Source organism: Gopherus flavomarginatus, chromosome 1, assembly GCF_025201925.1.
Source record: "Gopherus flavomarginatus isolate rGopFla2 chromosome 1, rGopFla2.mat.asm, whole genome shotgun sequence".
NCBI classification, from domain to species: domain Eukaryota; kingdom Metazoa; phylum Chordata; order Testudines; family Testudinidae; genus Gopherus; species Gopherus flavomarginatus.
In genome coordinates, this window is record NC_066617.1 from 375806461 (window position 1) to 375823162 (window position 16702).

Sequence of the window (16702 nt, forward strand, 5' to 3'; positions counted from 1 at the left end):
GTTCTACATAGACCAGTTTCCCAGTTTGTCACACTGACGCTACACAGTAAGGTCAGGAAGGGGATTGATGTCTCTCTGATTGTCCAGTCAGGGATTCAAGGAGCACCATATCAAAAGTCTGCTCTGCATGGAGCACAAGGAGAAAACTTTAGGTCCCTTTATGAGTAAAGAGCTGGAGCAGCCTGACCCTGATCTGTTTGGGTCTCACACCAAAAATGATAGGGTTTAGCATGGGGGGCACCAGGAGGCACACATTTGTAAAGGGAACATGGAAATGCAGGGCCACATTGTGGCCAAACCAGTTTGTGAGGATGGAGAACAGACCTGGGATGTAAAAGGCTAAAATGGCACAGAGGTGGGAGCCACAGGTCCCAAAAGTCTCTAGCCGGGCGTCCTTTGTGGGGAGTCTGAAGACAGCTCTGAGTATCTGGATATAGGACACAGCTATAAAAAACACATCTAGACTGATCACCAAGATTGCCATAAAGAGACCGTAGTAAATATTGATGTGGATGTCAGCGCAGGCTAGCTTCACCACGGCTATGTGCTCACAGCATGAGTGGGGTATGATGTTGGTTCTGCAATATGGCAACTGCCTTGCTAGCAAGGGACAGGGCAGTACAAGCATGCAGCTACGCAGCACCACGGCCAGGACCAATATTGGCCACCAAGGGGTTTCTCAGGATGACAGAATGTCTCGGGGTCACAGATGGCCACATAGCGATCAAAAGCCATGGCCATGAAGATCCCAGACTCCATCACAAAAAAGCAATGAATGAAGAACATCTGGATGAGGCAGGCACTGAAATCTACCTCCCCAGAATTGAACCAGAAGATGCTCAGTGTTTTCGGAATGGTGCATGTGCACAAGACCAGGTCGCTGACGGTCAGCATGCAGAGGAAATAGAACATGGGCCCATGGAGGCTCGGCTCCCTCTTCACAATGAACAGGATAGTGAAGTTCCCCAAGATGGCTATGGTGTACATGGTGCAGAAGGGGATGGAGATCCAGACATGGGCAGCCTCCAGGCCAGGAATGCCCATCAGGATGAAGGTGGAGGGGTTGGTGAAGTCAGTGGTGTTGGAATCTGACATGGAGTAGGGGAGAAGGTGTCCAGCTCCTAGGCAGAACAAAGTCTTCTGCATGTACTGTGTGTTCCCCTAACTTCCTGTATGTGCCCAGGCTCTAGGGTGATGGTCGCAGTACAAATGCCTGGATGGAGAGATAACGTTAATATGAGACACTACATACACAACCGGAGGCTGTTCTCATGGGTGAAACATTTTCATTATTCAGAAAAAGGAATTATGAAAAATTTTGACACTACTAATATTAGACCCTCAATAGAGATCTCCCTACGGGATAGGGAGCGGGCAGATACCAGATACAAAGTTGGTAGGTAATACTTTAAATGCTCTATATTGATTACAAAACAAACTGTATTCACTCCACATTTACACCACAAACATACTCTACCAGAGTCCACAGGTCAGAATGGTCCCGATGGCCAGTCAAGATTCTTTCTGATGAAAAGGTGCAGGGAGCCAGCTAAAATCTCATCTATATCCACACAAGGTTCTAGATCAGTAAGCAACTCTCTTTTGCAGAAATTATAGGCAACCTTTTATAGTCCATTCTGTCACATCACCTCTTCTTTGCTTTGTATACTAGGCCTCCTATCCACACAATTCGAAAGAGACAACCCTGGGCGGGCCACCATGGTCCAAGGAGTGCCATTTCCTCCTAATCTTACACAATTTTATATCAGTCCAGCTGCTGCTGATTCTCCGTATTTTCCTGGAACATAATAAGATTGTTTTGCACAAATAGTTTTAATAGTTCTTGATCTTAAGTTCTTGCTTTATTTGCCAAGTCACAATGCACGTATTCATATCAAGCACGTGTCATTCAGATCAGCCCTCAATGTCCTACAACATATTACATGGATATATGAAACATACTCTATATATATACACACAAGAACATGAGAATATATGAATGGCCATACTGGATCAGCCCAAAGGTCCATGTAGTCCAGTGTCCTGTCTGAGCCCAGTGGCCAGTGCCAGGTGCCACACAGGGAATGAACAGAACAGGGAATCATCAAATGATCCATCTCCTGTCCCTCATTCTCAGCTTCAGGCAAACAGAGCCTAAGCACACTATCTCTACCCATTCTGCCTAATAGCCATTGATGGACGTATACTCCATGAAATTATCTAGTTCTTTTTGAACCCTGTTATATTCTTGGCCTTCACAACATCCTCTGGCAAGGAGTTCCACAGTTTGACTTTGCGTTGTGTAAAAAAAAATGCTTCCTTTATTTGTTTTGAACCTGCTGCCTATTAATTTCATTTGGTGATCCCTAGTTCTTGTGTTATGGGAAGTAGTAAACAAAACTTCCTTATCTACTTTCTTTACACTAGTCATGATTTTATAGATCTTAATCATATCTTCCCTTAACCGTCTCATTCCAAGCTGAAAATTCCCAGTCTTATTAATCTCTCCTCATACGGAAGCCATTCCATATCCCTAATCATTTTTGTTGCCCTTTTCTTAACCTTTTCCTATTTCAATATATCTTTTTTTGAAATGTGGCAAACACATCTGCACACAGTATTCAAGATGTGGGTGTACCATGGATTTATATAGAGGCAATAAGATATTTTCTGTCCTATTATCTAATGTAATGGATCCTTGGGTAGAATACTGGGGGGAACAAAAGAATCTCTTTAAAAACAAATATATAGAGAGCAGATATGGAAGGTGTCATGCATACACAGAAGCCAGGATGCAGCAGAGGGAGCAAAAAAGTCAGATCAATTGTTCTGGGAGGTCACAGAGAGCACCCCCTAGCCTGATGCAGGTGGTTGGGGCGCAGGAGGAGTGTGGGCTCTGGGAGGGAGTTTGGATGTAGGGTGTGGGCTGTGGGCTGGGTCAGTGGTGGGAACAAAAAGGTTAGGTCACTTGTTCTGCGAGTTAATAGCACCCCGAAGCCTGAGGTGAAGCTGCCTTCAGCTGCAGGGCAGCCATCCATCTCAGCTACCCTATCCTTGGAAGCACGCAGCTTCCCTCTGAAATAAGCAATCAGAAAATAACAAACTGGTAACCTCTTAGACTGATCTCCAGCCACCACACTTAAAGTCTAATTAAAATCTCTTCACCAGTGTATGCAGAGCAAATCTCACTCAAAACAACAAGCTCTGCATTTTACCCTGCTGACTGAGCCACAGTGATGGACTTCCCTGGGTTGCTACGTGGAACTGAGGTACCGTTGAGCCCTCTGGCACACACCAATCTGGGCCCCCCCTCACACTGTGATCATGTGACAAGCTGAAAAACTCTCCAGGTTCTGCACTCACACAAACATTCACAGGCAGGGACACATCCAACTGAGTTACACGAATATTTTCACCAGCCTCTCATGAACTAACAATAGAGAGGATCCAGCCACTTCTCTCCAGCTCCCCAGAGTAGAACTCAAGAGCTGTCCCATTTTGCCCTTTTCAGAAACCTGAGCGGTGCCCATATATAACTGAGTATGCCCCTCCCTCAGTGTGGAGAAGACTATGAACCAGCTTCTGTTCCTGAGAAAATTTCCCTTTACACTTCATGCAACACACTGTTTTAGGTAATACACATAAAACAGATTTACTAACTACAGAGAACTAGATTTTAGGTGATTATGAGTCAAATGTCTACAGATCAATGTAGATTATTTAATAAATAAAGCAAAATCACAATCCAGGTTCTATTTACTAGGCCAGATTTTAACCAAGGAGGGTCTCACCTTTATGGTACAAATAGTCTACCAATCTTCCTTACAAAGGCTGGGATTTCTCCTTTCCAGCCTGGGACTACCTGCCCAGTCAATGTTTTTTTTTGTCCCTCTATCGGTGTTTTCAGGTGTTCAGTTGTGGCGGGGGAGGGAGGTAATTTCTACCTATTATAGCTTCTGCCACGTGGAGGCAACTTCATTGTCCCAAACAAAGGCCCCAGCACAGTTAATGGGAAAGTTCAGGAACAAGATGGGGTCCAGTGTCACATGAGCTGGTCACATGCCCTTGTGTCCTTCAGTGAGTCATGGCAGGGGCCATTACCCATATGCTGGCTAAAACATACACGGGGAAGCCCATCAGTTGGATATAAGCCTCTTACATTGTGTTCACTGAGGGGCCATCAACTTGAACTGTCCTTTCACAATGTGCTGGCTAGACTGGATGTAAAGTACTTTGAGAGAGTTACCACAGGAGCAAACTCATTTGAAATACAAGATCATAGTCAATATTAATTACATCAGATACAGAAATGACACATAAATACAAATTGGATAATCATATTCAGCAAACCATAACTTTTTAATTGACGCCTCACATGAGATATTTTGTACAAGATTTGTTGCAACTATATAGCAGTGGTGAATATGGGAGTGCCAGGCCACCTGTACAGCAGCAGCTGCTGCCATGTTCCTTTCCATGGTCTTTGTGGAGATGTTGTGGCATCAAGCTTGCTACAAAGCTGCAGATCTATAGAACAGTGGGTACCCCAGCTCCCATGGCTGTTGGGATATATATCCATGTAATATGTTATAGGATGAAGTGTTCCAAGAAGGAGGAGTGCTAGGCAGAGACGGGCTCCACCTAACGAAGAGAGGGAAGAGCATCTTTGCAAGCAGGCTGGCTAACCTAGTGAGGAGGGCTTTAAACTAGGTTCACCGGGGGGAAGGAGACCAAAGCCCTGAGCTAAGTGGGGAAGTGGGATACCAGAGGAAGCACGAACAGCAGAGCGTGAAGAGGGAAGGATTCCTGCCTGATAGTGAAAAAGTGGGATGATCAGCAAAACATGGCACTGATCATCCCGCTTTTTCACTATCAGGCAGGAATCCTCCCCTCTTCAATGCAATTCCCCCACCTTTTCTGTCCTTCCTGAGCAGTTTATATCCATCCATGACAGTGCTCCAGTCATGTGAGTTATCCCACCAAGTCTCTGTTATTCCAGTCACCAGGACTTCCAGTTCCCCCTGCTTGTTTCCCATGCTTCTTGCATTTGTGTTCAGGAAGGTCAGAAAAGGTGGGGGAATTGCATTGTATGTAAGAGAGCAGTATGACTGCTCAGAGCTCCAGTATAAAACTGCAAAAAAACCTGAAAGTCTCTGGATTAAGTTTAGAAGTGTGAGCAACAAGGGTGATGTTGTGGTGGGAGTCTGCTATAGACCACCAGACCAGGGGGAAGAGGTGGATGAGGCTTTCTTCCAGCAACTAACAGAAGTTACTAACTCACAGGCCCTGGTTCACATGAGCAACTTCAATCACCCTGATACCTGCTGGGAGAGCAATACAGCGGTGCATAGACAATTCAGGAAGTTTTTGGAAACTGTAGGAGACAATTTCCTAGTCCAAGTGCTGGAGGAACCGACTAGAGGCAGAGCTCTTCTTGACCTGCTGCTCGCAAACCAGGAAGAATTAGTAAGGGAAGCAAAAGTGGATGGGAACCTGGGAGGCAGTGACCATGAGATGGTCGAGTTCAGGATCCTGACACAAGGAAGAAAGAAGAGCAGCAGAATACAGACCCTGGACTTCAGAAAAGCAGATTTTGACTCCCTAAGGGAACTGATGGGAAGGATCTCCTGGAAAAATAACATGAGGGGAAAGGAGTCCAGGAGAGCTGGCTGTATTTTAAAGAATCCTTATTGAGGTTGCAGGAACAAACCATCCCGATGTGTAGAAAGAATAGCAAATATGGCAGGCAACCAGCTTGGCTTAACAGCGAAATCCTTGCTGATCTTAAACACAAAAAAGAAGCTTACAAGAAGTGGAAGATTGGACAAATGACCAGGGAGGAGTATAAAAATATTGCTCAGGCTGCAGGAGTGAAATCAAGAAGGCCAAATCACACTTGGAGTTGAAGCTAGCAAGAGATGTTAAAAGTAACAAGAAGGGTTTCTTCAGCTATGTTAGCAATAAGAAGAAGGTCAGGGAAAGTGTGGGCCCCTTACTAAATGAGGGAGGCAACCTAGTGACAGAGGATGTGGAAAAAGCTAATGTACTCAACGATTTTTTTGCGTCAGTCTTCACAAACAAGGCCAGCTCCCAGACTGCTGCACTGGGCAGCACAGCGTGGGGAGGAGGTGAGCAGCTCTCTGTGGAGAAAGAAGTGGTTCGGGACCATTTAGAAAAACTGGACGAGCACAAGTCCATGGGGCCGGATGCGCTGCATCTGAGGATGGTAAAGGAGTTGGCGGATGTGATTGCAGAGCCATTGGCCATTATCTTTGAAAACTCCTGGCGATCAGGGGAGGTCCCGGATGACTGAAAAAAGGCTAATGTAGTGCCCATCTTTAAAAAAGGGAAGGAGGAGGATCCAGGGAACTACAGGCCAGTCAGCCTCACCTCAGTCCCTGGAAAAATCATGGAGCAGATCCTCAAGGAATCAATTCTGATGCACTTACAGGAGAGGAAAGTGATCAGGAAGAGTCAGCATACATTCACCAAGGGGAGACATACCTGACTAACCTAATTGCCTTCTATGAGGAGATAACTGGCTCTTTGGATGAGGGGAAAGCAGTGGATGTGTTATGGGCTGAATGAATGGACTATAAGTTGGATAGAAAGCTGGTTAGATCATCAGGCTCAAGGGTAGTCTAGTTGGTAGCTAGTATCAAGAGGAGTGCCCCAAGGGTCAGTCCTGGAGGATGGTGTGGACTGCACCCTCAGCAAGTTTGCAGAGGACAGTAAACTGAGAGGAGTGGTAGATATGCTGGAGGGTAGGAATAGGATCCAGAGGGACCTAGACAAATTAGAGGATTGGGCCAAAAGAAATCTGACGAGGTTCAACAAGGACAAGTGCAAAGTCCTGCACTTAGGAAGGAAGAACCCAATTCACTGTTACAGACCAGGGACCTAGTGGCTAGGCAGCAGTTCTTCAGAAAAGGACCTAGGGGTTACAGTAGATGAGAAGCTGGATATGAGTCAACAGTGTGCCCTTGTCGCCAAAAAGGTTAATGGCATTTTGGGCTGTATACATAGGGGCATTGCCAACAGATCGAGGGACTGATCATTCTCCTCTATTTGACATTGGTGAGGCCTCATTTGGAGTACTGTGTCCAGTTTTGGGCCCCATAGTGCAAGAAGGATGTGGAAAAATTAGAAAGAGTCCAGCGGAGGACGACAAAAATGCTTAAGGAGCTGGAACACATGACTTATGAGGAGAGGCTGAGGGAACTGGGATTGTTTAGTCTGCAGAAGAGAAGACTGAGGGGGGGGATTTGATAGATGCTTTCAACTACCTGAAAGAGGGTTCCAAATAGGATGGATCTAGACTGTTCTCTGGGGTAGCAGATGACAGGACAACGAGTAATGTTTAACTTTTTCATGTTTCTGAGAAAAATGGCTCCTTTGGCTGCACTTGAAAGGGGGGAATTACAGTATCATGGATGGGTGAAGTGAACGGTGGGCAACTGAAAAGGGGGCAGGGATGGTTTCTTTCGACAACTTGATGCAAACAGTCATAAAGTTTATCCTTCTCCTTGGGGCTAGATTTGAGTGTTGGTTCATAAGCACTAATGATGTTCACAGAGCCGATTGTCTTCTGAATTGAGATGATATGCTCTATTTCCCAGTGGGTGTTTCTATGAGCTTTACACACTTGTTTCTCACAGTGAAACCTACAGCTTTGTGAACTACGGCTTTGCGAACAGGGGCTGCTAACAGGGAGTTTCGCAAGGGAGTTCTCCAGGTGAAGGAGGAGCAAATACAGCATCTGTGGGGTGTGGCAAAGTACCTGTCTCTCCTCTCCTAGCTCAGTCCTTCTCAGCCTTGGAGACACAGGCTTGGGCAAAGCAAAAAGCCCTTTACAGTAGCGCAGGGTCTGGCTGATCCCTTCTCAGTCAGGCCCTTGTTCTGTTGTCCTCTCCTACTAGGGAGAGTGCAACCTGCCTCGCAAGAAAAGTTTTTAGAGTTCAGCTGCCTCTACTCACTGGCAGCTACTCTACTTCTCTCCTCCCCCCTGCTTCCCTGCCAGGGAGGGTTTAAAAAGGTCTCCAGCCATTGGGGCCAGCTGAAACTAATTACCTCCCTGGTAACCCCTGTTCCAGCTGAACCTTATTCCTCCATGGTTAAGCCTTCTGGGACTAATTACTACCCCTCTTTTGGTAGCTGAGTGTCCTCAGTTTGCCACAGGGGTAAGTGACTGTCTGCAGTGTGTGTGTTTGTGTGTGTTTGGGGGTTACTTGCTGTGTGCTGAGCTTGTGTTTGTCAGTCTGTTTGTTTGTTTTGGTTGTTTGAAGGACCGTGTGCTGTAATTGGAAGTTGGAGGCTGAGCTACAAAGGAAAGTTTGAAAGCTAGAAGCCTCTGGTAATTGGCTGAGTCTTAACCAGTGGGCGGGGCATTCACTCAGGCCAGGGCTTTATAAAGCCACGCACAAGCGACCAGGGAGCTTTGTGAACAGGGGCTGCTAGCAGGGAGTTTCGCAAGGGAGTGAGAAGGGAGAGGGGGTCCCTTGTTGGTCCTATCCGTGACCTATTAGTCCCTTCAAAACCTATAAACCAAACTACATCCAAAACCTTTCTCTGTAAAGCAGAGCAGAGCGGACAGGGAGCTGCAGACAGGGGAGTTTGAGAGGGAGTTTGACAGAGGGAGGTTTACGATGGTTAGGAAGACCCGCAACACCTGTGGCAGCACTTCTTCTGTCTCCTCCGCCTGCACGTGTAGCCAGACAGAGCACCAGAGCAAGGATGCTTCTACCCAGATGCTGGTGTAGTTTTGCAAAGACTGTAACTTGCAATTTCCACTTACTGATATCCAGGCTGGGGGGCGGTATCAAATGTGAAAGGTGCCTACTGGTGGAATCTCTCAGGCAGCAGGTGGGAGAGCTACAAGAGGAGGTGGCTAGGTTGAGGAGCATCCCTATCCACTAGCAATTCCTGGACAGTATCCATGTGGAGACAGCTGAGGTAGCTGTCACAGTTCACAGGACTGCTGACACACCACTGGTGGAGGAGGAGATGGCTCAGGGTGGACACTGGCAGCTGGTTACTTCTGGCAGCGGGCAGTGCTCCATCCCTGCTGCGAACCCTCCTGCCGTGGTAATAGATAACCGTTATGCTCTTCTTGATACAGGAGAGAAGGAATCATCCCCTACAGTAAAGGAGGAGAAGCCTCATACCCCTAAGGCTGGGAGGCTTATTGCCATCACTGAAAATAGGAAATGTAGTGTAGTGGTGGTCGGAGACTCTCTGCTGAGCCCATCTGTCACCCTGACATTTCATCTCAGGAAGTATGCTGCTTGCCAGGGGCCTGTATCTGAGATATTACAGAGGCATTGTTGAGGATTATCCAGCCTTCTGACTACTACCCCATGCTACTCATCCATGTGGGAACAAATGATAATGTGAGGTGTGACGCTGAGTGAATCAAGAATGACTACAGAGCTCTGGGAGTACGGGTGAAGGAGTTTGGAGAGCAGGTGGTATTCTCTTCGATTCTTCCTGTCAAAGGTGGGGGCCCGGGCAGAGACAGATGCATCATGGAGGTGAATGCCTGGCTGCAAAGATGGTGTCGCCAGGAGGGCTTTGGCTTCCACGACCACGGGATGCTATTTGATGAAGGACTGCTCGGCAGAGATGGCGTTCATCTTTCGAGGAGGGGAAAGACCCTATTTGCACACAGACTGGCTAACCTAGTGAGGAGGGCTTTAAACTAGGCTCGACGGGGATAGGTGAGCAAAGCCCACAGGTAAGTGGGGAACATGAAAACCTGAGAGATGAGTCGGAAACAAGAGGGAACGTGGGATATAATGGCAGAGAGAAAGGAGGGTCAGGGCAAAACTGGGAGGCAAGATCAAACCAGTATCTTAGATGCCTATATACAAATGCGAGAAGTATGGGTAATAAGCAGGAAGAACTGGAAGTGCTAATAAATAAATACAACTATGACATGGTGGGATAATACACATGACTGGAATGTTGGTGTCGATGGGTATAGTTTGCTCAGGAAGGATAGACAGGGGAAAAGGGAGGAGGTGTTGCCTTATATATTAAAAATGTACACACTTGGACTGAGGTGGAGATGGACATAGGAGACGGAAGTGTTGAGATTCTCTGGGTTAGGATAAAGGGGTAAAAAACAAGGGTGATGTCATGCTCGGAGTCTACTACAGGCCACCTAATCAGGTGGAAGAGGTGGATGAGGCTTTTTTTAAACAACTAACAAAATCATCCAAAGCCCAAGGTTTGGTGGTGATGGGGGACTTCAACTATCCAGATATATGTTGGGAAAATAACACCACGGGGAACGGACTATCCAATAAGTTCCTGGACTGCATTGCAGACAACTTTTTATTTCAGGAGGTTGAAAAAGCTACTAGAGGTGAAGCTTTTCTAGACTTGATTTTAACAAATAGGGAGGAACTCGCTGAGAATTTGAAAGTAGAAGGAAGCTTGGGTGAAAGTGATCATGAAATCATAGAATTTGCAATTCTAAGGAAGGGTAGAAGGGAGTACAGCAGAATAGAGACAATGGATTTCAGGAAGTTGGATTTTGATGAGCTCAGAGAGCTGATAGGTAAGATCCCATGGGAATCAAGACTGAGGGAAAAAACAACTGAGGAGAGTTGGCAGTTTTTCAAAGGGACGCTATTAAGGGCCCAAAAGCAAGCTATTCGGATGGTTAGGAAAGATAGAAAATGTGGCAAAAGACCACTTTGGCTTAACCACGAGATCTTGCATGACCAACAAAATAAAAAGGAGTCATATAAAAAATGGAAACTAGGTCAGATTACAAAGGACGAATATAGGCAAACAACACTGGAAAGCAGGGGCAAGATTAAAAAGGCAAAGGCACAAAATGAGCTCAAATTAGCTACGGGAATAAAGGGAAGCAAGAAGACTTTTTATCAATACATTAGAAACAAGAGGAAGACCAAGGACAGGGTAGGCCCAATGCTCAGTGAGGAGGGAGAAACAGTAACAGGAAACTTGGAAATGGCAGAGATGCTTAATGACTTCTTTGTTTCGGTCTTCACTGAGAAGTCTGAAGGAATGTCTAACATAGTGAATGCTTATGGGAAGGAGGTAAGTTTAGAAGATAAAATAAAAAAAGAGCAAGTTAAAAATCACTTAGAAAAGTTAGATTCCTGCAAGTCACCAGGGCCTGATGAAATGAATCCTAGAATACTCAAGGAGTTAATAGAGGCGGTATCTGAGCCTCTAGATATTATCTTTGGAACCCTGACCAGCGTTATTCTATCTACTACCCAAGATCCACAAACACGGAAATCCTGGACTCCCCATCATCTCGGTCATTGGCACTCTCACTGAAGGACTGTCTGGATATATGGACTCTCTACTCAGACCCTATGCCACCAGCACTCCCCGTTATCTCTGTGACACCACTGATTTCCTGAGGAAACTACAATGCATTGGTCACCTCCCAGAAAACACCATCCTAGCCACCATGGATTTAGAAGCTCTCTACACAAACATCCCACACACAGATGGAATACAAGCTGTCAGGAACACTATCCCTGACGATGCCACAGCACAACTGGCTGCTGAGCTCTGTGCCTTTATCCTTACACATAACTATTTCAAGTTTCATGACAATATATATCTCCAGATCAGTGGCACTGCTATGGGCACTCGCATGGCCCCACAATATGCCAATATTTTTATGGCCGACCTGGAACAACGCTTCCTCAGCTCTCGTCCACACACGCCCCTTCTCTACCTACGCTACATTGATGACATCTTCATCATCTGGACCCATGGGAAGGAGACTCTGGAAAAATTCCACAACGATTTCAACAGCTTCCACCCCACCATCAACCTCAACCTGGACTAATCTACACGGGAGGTCCACTTTCTTGACACCATGGTGCAAATAAGTGATGGTCACATTAACACCACCCTATATAGAAAACCTACCGACCCCTATGCCTACCTTCACGCCTCCAGCTTCCATCCCGGACACACCACATGATCCATTATCTACAGCCAAGCACTGAGGTACAACCGCATCTGCTCTAACCCCTCAGACAGAGACCAACACCTACGAAATCTCCACCAAGCATTCTCAAAACTACAATACCCACACGAGGAAATAAGGAAACAGATCAACAGAGCCAGATGTGTACCCAGAAGCCTCCTACTGCAAGACAAACCCAAGAAAGAAACCAACAGGACTCCACTGGCCATCACATACAGTCCCCAACTAAAACCCCTCCAACGCATCATCAAGGATCTACAACCCATCCTGGACAATGATCCCACACTTTCACAGGCCTTGGGTGGCAGGCCAGTCCTTGCCCACAACCTGCCAACCTGAAACATATTTTCACCAGTAACTGCACACCGCACCATAATAACTCTAGCTCAGGAACCAATCCATGGAACAAACCTCGATGCCAACTCTGCCCACATATCTACACCAGCGACACCATCACAGGACCTAACCAGATCGGCCACACCATCACCGGTTCATTCACTTGCACATCCACCAATGTAATATACGCCATCATATGCCAGCAACGCCCTTCTGCTATGTACATCGGCCAAACTGGACAGTCTCTACGGAAAAGGATAAATGGACGCAAATCAGACATTAGGAATGGCAATATACAAAAACCTGTAGGAGAACACTTCAACCTCCCTGGCCACACTATAGCAGACCTTAAGGTGGCCATCCTGCAGCAAAAAAACTTAAGGACCAGGCTTCAAAGAGAAACTGCTGAGCTTCAGTTCATCTGCAAATTTGACACCATCAGCTCAGGATTGAACAAAGACTGTGAATGGCTTGCCAACTACAGAACCAGTTTCTCCTCTCTTGGTTTTCACACCTCAACCGCTAGAACAGGGCCTCATCTTCCCTGATTGAACTGACCTCGTTATCTCTAGCTTGCTTGCTAGCATATATATACCTGCCCCTGGAAATTTCCACTACATGCATCTGAGGAAGTGGGTATTCACCCAGGAAAGCTCACGCTCCAAAATGTCTGTTAGTCTATAAGGTGCCACAGGATTCTTTGCTGCTTTTACAGATCCAGACTAACACGGCTCCCCCTCTGATACTTATCTTTGGAAAGTCATGGGAGACAGGAGAGATTTCAGAAGACTGGAAAAGGACCAATATAATGCCCATCTATAAAAAGGGAAATAAAAACAACCCAGGAAACTACAGACCAGTTAGTTTAACTTCTGTGCCAGGGAAGATAATGGAGCAAGTAATTAAAGAAATCATCTGCAAACACTTGGAAGGTGGTAAGGTGATAGGGAATATCCAGCATGGATTTATAAAGAACAAATCGAGTTAAACCAATCTGATAGCCTTCTTTGATAGGATAACGAGTCTTGTGGATAAGGGAGAAGCGGTGGATGTGTATACCTAGACTTTAGTAAGGTATTTCATATGGTCTCTCATGATATCCTTATCGATAAACTAGGCAAATATAATTTAGATGGGGCTACTATAAGGTGGGTGCATAAGTGGCTGGATAACTGTACTCAGAGAGTAGTTATTAATGGCTCCCAATCCTGCTGGAAAGGTATAACAAGTGGAGTTCCGCATGGGTAGTTTTGGAACCGGCTCTGTTCAATATCTTCATCAACGACTTAGATGTTGGCATAGAAAGTACGCTTATTAAGTTTGCAGAGGATACCAAACTGGGAGGGATTGCAACTACTGTGGAGGACAGGGTCAAAATTCAAAATGATCTGGACAAATTGGAGAAATGGTCTGAGGTAAACAGGATGAAGTTCAATGAAGATAAATGCAAAGTGCTCCACTTAGGAAGGAACAATCAGTTTCACACATACAGAATGGGAAGAGACTGTCTAGGAAGGAGTATGGCATAAAGAGATCTTAGGGTCATAGTGGACCACAAACTAAATATGAGTCAACAGTGTGATACTGTTGCAAAAAAAGCAAACGTGATTCTGGGAAGCATTAACAGGTGTGTTGTAAACAAGACACGAGAAGTCAGTCTTCCGCTCTACTCTGTGTTGGTTCGGCCTCAGCTGGAGTATTGTGTCCAGTTCTGGGCACCGCATTTCAAGAAAAATGTGGAGAAATTGGAGAGGGTCCAGAGAAGAGCAACAAGAATGATTAAAGGTCTTGAGAACATGACCTATGAAGGAAGCGTGAAAGAATTGGGTTTATTTAGTTTGGAAAAGAGAAGACTGAGGGGGGACATGATAGCAGTTTTCAGGTATATAAAAGGTGTCATCAGGAGGAGGGAGAAAACTTGTTCAACTTAGCCTCCAATGATAGAACAAGAAACAATGGGCTTAAACTGCAGCAAGGGAGATTTAGGTTGGACGTTAGGAAAAAGTTCCTAACTGTCAGTGTAGTTAAAGACTGGAATAAATTGCTTAGGGAGGTTGTGGAATCTCCATCTCTGGAGATATTTAAGAGTAGGTTAGATAAATGTCTATCCGGGATGGTCTAAACAGTATTTGTTCCTGCCATGAGGGTAGGGGACTGGACTCGATGACCTCTCGAAGTGCCTTCCAGTCCAAGTCTATGAATCTATGAGTCTACACCATGCAGATGATTTTCTTCATTGCTTTTACCTTGCCAAAAGAAGGTGTAATTAGCCTCTTAGACAGACACAGCATATTCAAGTCTTCTTTTCTTAAGTGCTGCAATGTCAACATAAAGTTTGTACAGTTCACGATCTATTAAAGCTGCCTTCCGTATGCTGCTTGTGCATTGCATATCATCATTCTCTGTCAATGCCAGACACATGGTCCTGACGTTCCAGCTGTTAAGAGGGAAATTTCTTGTGTTTTAATTTTTGCCAGATGCAAGGTTTTGGTTTAGCCCCTCACACCCCATGAAGTTGTGGTGGTTGGGCACCTAACTATCTGGGGGCTGCTCGATTTTGTGGTGGGCGATGGCTGACAGATGTGCAGTGATTCCTCCCACCATTGAAGGTAACCTGTGGTGCCCTTCTCTATGCTAGTCAAATGAGAGCTTATAACCCGTAAATGCCACCTTCCGTGTTGTGTTCATTCTGCCAGGAAGGATGGAGTGTCCTCTCCATGTGATGTGACCACAATATCCTGGCAGTTAATATGGAGGCACTACTTTGCCCATGTGTCAGCATACGCCTCTTGACTTCACTGGTTTGGATCAAAGGAAGGACAGAATTGATACATTGTGAACCAGCTATTCTGTGGGAGTTGCCAGTGCAGAGGGGGGCTTCCGTCTGCCTGCCTTTCAGGGCTCCATTCCTAAATTAGTTATCAGTCATACCTGCAGGACCCAATCTGTCCTTTATGGATGTCATTGGCAAAAACACTGGACAAATTTGCTCATCTGACTTTGATGGCATTTCTCCATCAAGGGTTCCACTACCCGCTTCAGGCTCTTGTTCCACTTATGGTCATAGCAAAGGCAGGTTTTCGGGTCTGACCTGGCCATGCTGGGGCTAAGGGTCACAAAAAGGAGGTTATTAAAAATCTAAAGAATAAAAAAAAATCCTACAACAGGTTGAGCTAGAAAAGGTTCTGCATTTGGAAAGAAGCAGTGTAACTCATATCACATGAGTTAATGTAATCTTTTCAAGTCCATTAGCTGTCAAGGAGGATGTTAACTAGAATCTACAGTAGAAACTTGGAGTTATGAACACCAGACTTATGAACTGACTGATCAATCACATATGTCATTTGGAACCAGAAGTATGCAAATGGGAAGCAGAGCCAAAACTAACAAAAAAGATAAATACAGGACAGTTCTGTGTTAAATGAAAAGAATTTTTAAAATAAAGTGAAAGTTTAAAAAAGAAAGATTTGACAAGTTTAGGAAATAATGAAAAAGCCGGTTTGGAATTAGTTCAGAAAAATTCTAGGAATATAATTAATGCCAGGAAACAATATGGTTTATGGAAAACTGGTCTTTTCAAATAAACCCAATTTCATCCTTCAACAAGAGTCCGCATTTGGATGGGCAAGGGAAATGCAATAAACTCTGATTTCTCTACATGTAAAATGCTCCAGCGGTGCTGCCATTGCACTTCAATGTAGTTATTACTTAAACCAATGGCAGAAGTTCTCCTGCCAGCATTGGGAACATAACTCTCTGAAAAGTTGATGGAAGAATTCATCCATTGACTTAATGCTGTTTACACTGGAGTTATGTTGATATAGCTACATCTCTCAGGAGTGTGGATTTTTTTGCTATTGGAAAAAAATAAAATGCAATTATGGGTTGCATTAACAAAGGCGGAACATGGAAGTAATGAGGGACAAAAGTGTTCCTCTACTTGGTGCTGGTTAGGCCTCAGCTAGAGAAGGATGTAGGTAACTGAAAATGGTCTAGAGCTGAGAGACACAGATGATCCGAGGGATGGAATACGAGCAATATGAGCAAATCCTGAAGGAACTGGATATGTTTAATTTGGAAAAGAGGAGATTGAGAAGGAACGTGACAGTGGTCTTCCGATATTTGAAAGGCTACATAAAAATGGAGAAAATTTGTTCTGTCTTACCACACTGAGTGGAACAAGAGTCAATGTGGTTAAACTACACCATAGCAGATTTAGATATAATCTAAGGAAAAACTTCCTAACTGTAAGAACAGGAGGACAATGGAATAGATGCCTTGGGAGGTGGTGGAAGCACCTTCACTTGAGGTTTTCCAAAAAAAGCTGGATAGCCATTTGTCTTGGATGGTTTAGATGAAAAAAATCCTGCATCCTGGTAGGCG

The 16702-nt window shown here is 45.2% G+C and overlaps 1 pseudogene; it reads right to left on the reverse strand.

The window, feature by feature from the left end:
• Positions 1 to 148: 148 nt before the first annotated feature.
• LOC127053761 (olfactory receptor 52E4-like) lies at positions 149 to 1095 on the reverse strand (annotated as a pseudogene).
• Between the last annotated feature and the right edge of the window lie 15607 nt (positions 1096 to 16702).